The following is a 6,756-nucleotide window of genomic DNA, read 5'->3' on the forward strand; positions in this document are numbered from 1 at the left end:
TACCATACTGGACAGCACAGAGACATTTTCATCATCACAGAAAACCCTATTGGGCAATGTTGTCAAGCACTGATGATTTCAGCCCAATGTGTAGAGAGTGTTTTGCCTGTAGACTCTGTCTTCAGTGCCAGGGAGGGAGCAAGACTGAGGGATTCTCTTTATCAGACTCCCAAAGAGCTAGGAGGTAAGGAAATCAGACAAAGGGGCCTGAAAATTTGTTATACTCCATCAGAGGCTGCAAGGACAGTTATATTAGCATAAAGGGATATGAGTTCATTGAAGATATTTGCTGCTTTATTGGGACTGAGAGCGAGCAGAGAGTTGATACTATAGAAATTTGACTTTGTGCTGTTTGAAATTTGATTTCTCTTAAAATTTTCCTCCTGAAAATAATAACCTATTTAATCTGTTCTGTTAGAAAACAAGGTAAAAGGAAAACTAATTTCTTTTTCTGTACTCAAATCAACACTTCTGACACCACATGTGTGGGTGTTTTTACACCAAGCATTTTTCCAATTCTTGGAGGACACCAACTGGGTGTCCAACAGTTGAGCTCAATGCTGACACCAACTGCCCTGAGTTAGTGCAGATTCCATAGGTTAAGGGCTCAGTCTCATAAGACTGTCCCCTACCCCAACTTCAGACACCAATCTCAAGTCCAGGTTGTCACTTGTGCTTCTGATGACCAACTATAAATTGGAGGTCCCCATCTTCCCTTCCTCAGGTTCAAAATTTTTCTAAGATGATTCACAGAACCCAGGAAAAGATTACTTACTAGACGACCGGTTTATTATAAAAGAATATAGCTCAGGAACAGCCAGATGGAAGAGATGCCTAGGGTGAGGTATGAAGGAAGGGGCATAGAGCTTCTGTGTCTTCTCGGGCTATATAACACTTCCAGCATGGTGAACCTCTTGGTTAGGTTTTTTTTTTGTGTGTTTTGTTTTTTGTTGGGGTCCAACCCCAGCAGGTCCAGGGATTCCCAAAGGTGTGGATGGAGTCGGCTAAGAAGGAATTTTTTTTTACCATTTATGCAAATTTTCTTTATTCAGATCTATTCCTATTCATTTTATCCATGAATCCTTATAGATTCAGTTCAATCACAAGAAGCAAACTGCTGGACAAGCGTCATGTTTCCCTCATGAAGACTGTTTTGTCTTGGAAGATGTTCCTCTTCCTTCAGCTTCTAACAATGACAATACTCGCGCTCTTGGTCACGGTCCCGATCTCGGTCACGCTCTCGGTCTTGGTCCCGATCTCGGTCACAATGTCTTTCTCTTTTTCTGCTTCTCTCTCTATAATAATCATCATGACGATCTCTACTGTGGGATTTATGGCGCCGACTCTTTTCTCGTGATCTCTTGATCCAGAACCATAAGACTTGGATTCAATTCCATGAAGGCAATCTTGCAGAAAGCTAATACGATCATCAGCAGATACTTTGGATTCTTTAATTAAAGAAATTGCAGTTACCAGTGTCTCAATTGCACTCCCATAATCACCAGCGCTGGCATCAGACACGGCTCTTGAAATAATACTGTTTGATATTGCTCTATTTCTATTCATGATTTCTTCAAACTCAGCTTCACTCAGTGGAGTTCTTGCTGTATCCATTTTCCTTCCAGGAGGCCCATAGTCACCCCTATCATATGGCGGAGGTCGGCCATATGGATCTGTTGGTGGTGGATCCCGACTATCTGATGTAGGCATGCCGCTGTCAGTTGGTGGAGGAAAGAAAGCTGGGTTCACATGTGGAGCTGGCGGTGGGGCACCTGGAGGTGGTCCAGGAAGATGCGGAGGAGGAGCAAGTGTAAGGGGTGGTCCAAGAGGACCAGGTGGATGAGGTGGAAAGGGGCCTGGAGGTGGACTGTAGCCTGGAACTGGAGGTGGAGGACCAGGCGGAAGCGGACCCAAAGGAGGCTGCCCAAAAGGTTGTCCAGGAAAAAGAACTGGCGGTGGAGGGCGATCTCCTCGATTAGGAGGCCCAGCTAAAGGAGGAGGCAGAACCTGACCAGGTGGAGGTGGACCTGGTGGACCAGGTGGGCCTGGAGAACCTAAGGGTGGACATGATGGAGTCTGTCCAGCTGGAAGAGGTGGGGGTGGCCCTCCTGGTCCTGCTGACCCAGGAAATCTGTCCCCACCAGGAACAGCCCCTGGAAAACAGCCCCGTCCTCTACCACCTTGTGGGAATGCTGATGCTGCACGTGAACTGCCTCCTGGAGGACAGCTTTACCTTTCCCAGACATTTGTCCTGATTGTGTAGTTTTCCTGGACTGCATTTCAAATTGACTCAGGAACTGTTTATTGCATGGAGTTACAACAGGATTCTGACCATGAAGTTCTCTTTTAGGCAACAGATCCATTAACTTTTTTGAGGATGCTTCAGATCCAACACCAACAAGGGCAAACCCCTTAGATTGGCCATTTGCTCGGTTTTCAAAAAACTTTATCTCCAAAATATCATTTACTCCCAAAGAATGCAGTGCTTCAGTTAAGTCTTCATCTGTTGTCCACCATGTTAGATTTCTAATATATAATGCAATTCTCTTTCCCGTATATGTATAGACAACATTTGGTGCTGCTCCTTTACCCACATCATCACCAACAGCTGGTGGGGGAGTATCCATGTAATCCCGGTCTTCTGGGGCATCTCCATTATTTTCGGATGGAGAGATGACATCATCACACAAATCTATCTGATCATGCCCACCATATTCAGCTTCCTGGCTGAACTCTTCGTCTACATCTGTGTAAATGTCTATGTGGTCCACATCGTCCGCCATCTTCCCTCGGCCTCAGCCTCGGTGGCTACCGCTGCTACCGCCGCCTCCTGCAGGTCTAGGGGTTCCCAAAGGTGTGGACGGAGTCAGCGAAGAAGGAATGACACGGACACAGCGTTCAGTTGATCAGCAGCCTAGCCAGGTTCTGTGTCTAGGTTCTTCAGCCAGGGTCTGTGTTTTATTGTCTTGTTACATCTGTATTTATACCAGTTGATTTTAATCCTATCAATTTCTATTCCAAAGGTTAGGGCGTTTCTTATCTCCATTCCAGGGAGTAAAGATTATGTAGCTTAAGCGTGATTATTCCTAGTTAAAGTGATTAACTACCCGCCTGGCACTTAGTTAAGGGGTTTTACTGATAAAAATCCTCACCTGGGGAAACAACCTTTCTCGGGGAGGTGGTCCTGTTTAAAACACATAGCGTTAAGAGGGGGAGCAAACATATGCCATATACGCCAGGTCCCTTGAAACATAAGCTGTGCAGATGTTTCTTCCCTGGAGCGACTGTGTCAAGCAGCAAGGGTGGACCAGCTTCCGGCAGTTTTTAATGGAGGCTACATTATATTGGCATGACTGATTAAATCATTGGCCATTGGTAAATGAATTCAATCTCTAGCCAGAGTGTTGGACTGAAAGTTCCAACCCTCTACTCCTTTGGGTGGTTCCCCTGGCGACCATTTTGTTAGGGGCTTTCCAAAAGTCACTTTATTAACATAAACTCAAGTGTGGTTGTGTGGAGGAGAAGAAACTTTCCTCCACCCTCTTAGCTTTTTCTAGCTGGTCTCGTAATCAAATAGACATGAGACAGATTAACAAGAGGAAAAATGACCAAATTTAATTACATATGTAGATACAGGAATCCCACATATATGAGGTATATATGAGCTAAGGATGAGGCAAAATAGAGACAGGAAGGTCATTCATTCTCAGGAGAATAAGAGTGGATGTTAGAACTCTGCCCCACCCTATAGATAGGTCATAAAAGTTATTTCTGATGATGACTCTTATTATGGGTAAGACCCTTAATTTAACTTCTTTAAGGGAGAGGTAAAAGCTCCTTGTGAACCCTCAGGGTCTCAATTGCCTTCAGCTCAAAATAATTCACATGCCCAAACAGCACATCTTGGGGAGGCCTGTTCTGAAGTCCTTCAGTTGAAAGGGCCTTGTTATGAATACAAAGGATGCCCCTTTCACCCTTGTTGCTCTGGAGCTAGTTCAGGAAGTGCGGACAAAGCCAAATATTACAACAAAAGATTGCTCTTATCTTAGGAAATTACAAGGAATTTAGGAACTCTGTGCCAGGAGCCCTGATGAAGACCTGATATGTATTTCTTATTATATCACAACAAAATGTATCATATAGGGAAAGGGGGTTTTGGCCACATTGTGGCCAATGTTTAAAAGGTGGAGCTGTTACATGCAATATTAAAGACAAGCAAAAGGACGGATCGGAAAGAGAAAATGAAAATACAAGGGGATGCCGAAACCGGTTTGGCTCAGTGGATAGAGCGTCGGCCTGCAGACTGGAAGGTCCCAGGTTCCATTCTTTGGAGGATTTGTGTTTCTTTTGATAAAGAATGCCTTTTTTTTTTTTTTTTTTACTGTGGCGAGACACACTGTAAAATCTCATCGATGTTTCTAACTCTCTATCCCTCTCCCTTCCTCTCCCATTGTTTTATAATGTTAAGTATTTTTTAAAAAAGAAGAAAATACAAGGGGAAAGGGACTGAAGCATAGGATTATTTTGAGTTGAAAGTAACTGAGAAGCAGCAGGATACAAGAAAGGCTCTCTGTTCTCTATTTAAAAGCAGGACATAAACTTGTAGAGTGTTCCCCCTCATCTCTCTACCAGTAAGAACAGAAGAACTCTAGATGCTTATCAGTCAGAGAAGGCACCAGAGGAATCCATCTAACAAATTTTACTAATTCTTACTTTTCATGAATTCCCTTATATATTTACTCACGATTTGCTGTCCTAGAAACTCAAAGTCCCTTTCCTTTGCCTTGTCACTTCCCTAAAAATACAATGCTTTTTTTTTTTAAGGTGCTTTATGAGCCCAAGTTCTAACCACCCTTCTGAGTTACTCATAATTGAGTGTTCTCATATATATGTGCAACACACATATTAATAGACATATTTTTGTTTTTCTCTTGTTGTCTTTTGTCAGTCTAATTTACAGGGTCAGTGAACTTAAGATGGGTAGAGAGAAAACAGTTTTTTCTCTTGTTAAAAGATAAACTGAGACATATTAAAAATTTTAAGAGTTTATTTGAACAAAAATTAGTTCTAATTGGGCAGCATCCAATCTAGCAGACAGAAAGGAGCTCTGAGGAGCTGTACAAAACCAAAGACTTTTATAGCCAGAAGGGAGTGGTAATAAGGAATTTGTATCAGGCAAAAAAAAAGTGTGCTGTTTATTACAAGCTTACTTTCCTTTAGGCCAGGGGATGGCACAGGTCCTTTGGCAGATTACCTAGTTAGTGCTGATCATGTGATTCCTGATCGACTGGTTTAAAATTCCATTTCTGGGAGAGCTGAATCTGTAATTAAGTTAATTCTCAGTTTGGTGATGTGGGATTTAGCATAAGCAACTCCATTTTGGGTGTGTTGTCTTGTTTATAACACTTTTCAACAGCATTTTACTAATAAAACTCCTAAGGTCTATTGTGACTTCAGCTTCAACTTATAAATTTTATTTGCCCTTTGAGAGCCACTCAAGTTTCAGTCACTCCAGTGCCATCTTTTGTATGCCCCAAATATTGGGGCTCTGTGGTTTGGCCAACTTTTATTTTTAATTTATTTATTAGAGAGAGAGAAACATCAATTTGTTCCACTTATTCATGCATTCATTGGTTGCATCTTGTTTGTGTCCTGACTGGGATCGAACCAGCAACCTTGGCTTATCAGGATGATGCTCTAACCAACTGAGTACCTGGCCAGGGCTTCTTGGCTAACTTTGAAGTATTCAGAGAAATAGGGGAAGCAGACATAGATACCATGATGAATAATAATTAGTAATAGCTAATATTTACTGCACATTCACTGTTTTAATTACTATACTAGGTGCTTAATGCTTAACATCTAATTTAATCATCACAACATTATAACAACCTAGGTATTGTTACTTCCATTTTATAGAAAAGGAAAATGAGGCTGTCAGACTAATCTGTCCTATATTAGATCACTACTGAACAGCAGAATCAAGGCTCACATTCAGGATTGTCTGATCCTAGAGGCTGCACTCTTACCCACTATTCTGGACATGAATTTTTACATATGTTACTATTCTAATTTAAACTATTGAAATTATTGAACCACTAGTATTAGCAATTTCCCATTGACAGATCAATCAAAAATGTTTCAATGATTATAGAATCACAAACTGAACACATAATAAAACATTTCATTTTTTTGCTGTTTTAAGTCCACAAAGGCTTTTAGTTCATTCTATTGGTGTTTGACTTTGCAGCTCTCAGAAAAGGATGCATTCTGGAGGTGAATTTGATGTTTTTCATCTCTTCTACTTTCCCCTTGTGGGATTTCCTGTGGCAATGCTAATGATGATATTTGACATGGATCAAAGGCACACAAAACATAAGGGAAAAAATATGCTGGAAGGAGCCTGGCTGATGGAATAACACCCCCCCGCCCCCCCCCCCCCAGAGGAATCTACTCCTGAATGATTAAAAAGTATCAGCTAAGCCTTTAAAGTTTGAGGTTGAATACTGGTGAGGAAGCTATCCTCTTACTTGCTCATGAGGATGGGAGAAAGGTTCAGCTTGTCAGAGAAACTTATGCTTCTTGCCATATTATATTGAAATAAAAAGCAGAGGGGTGCCCACTCCCCCCCCCCGCCCCAGCAACATCAGAGAGTTTAAGCTGAACTTAAATTCATATAGCAATACAAATCTCGGTGGGTCTAAATATAAACATATCTCTTCAAATAAATTGTAAAGCTTTCTGAGGACATGGATT

The 6,756-nt window shown here is 41.8% G+C and overlaps 1 pseudogene; it reads right to left on the reverse strand.

Moving 5' to 3' along the window:
• Positions 1–1,186: 1,186 nt before the first annotated feature.
• LOC102432351 lies at positions 1,187–2,783 on the reverse strand (annotated as a pseudogene).
• Positions 2,784–6,756: the final 3,973 nt, after the last annotated feature.

Source organism: Myotis lucifugus, unplaced genomic scaffold, assembly GCF_000147115.1.
Source record: "Myotis lucifugus unplaced genomic scaffold, Myoluc2.0 scaffold_297, whole genome shotgun sequence".
Lineage (NCBI taxonomy): Eukaryota > Metazoa > Chordata > Mammalia > Chiroptera > Vespertilionidae > Myotis > Myotis lucifugus.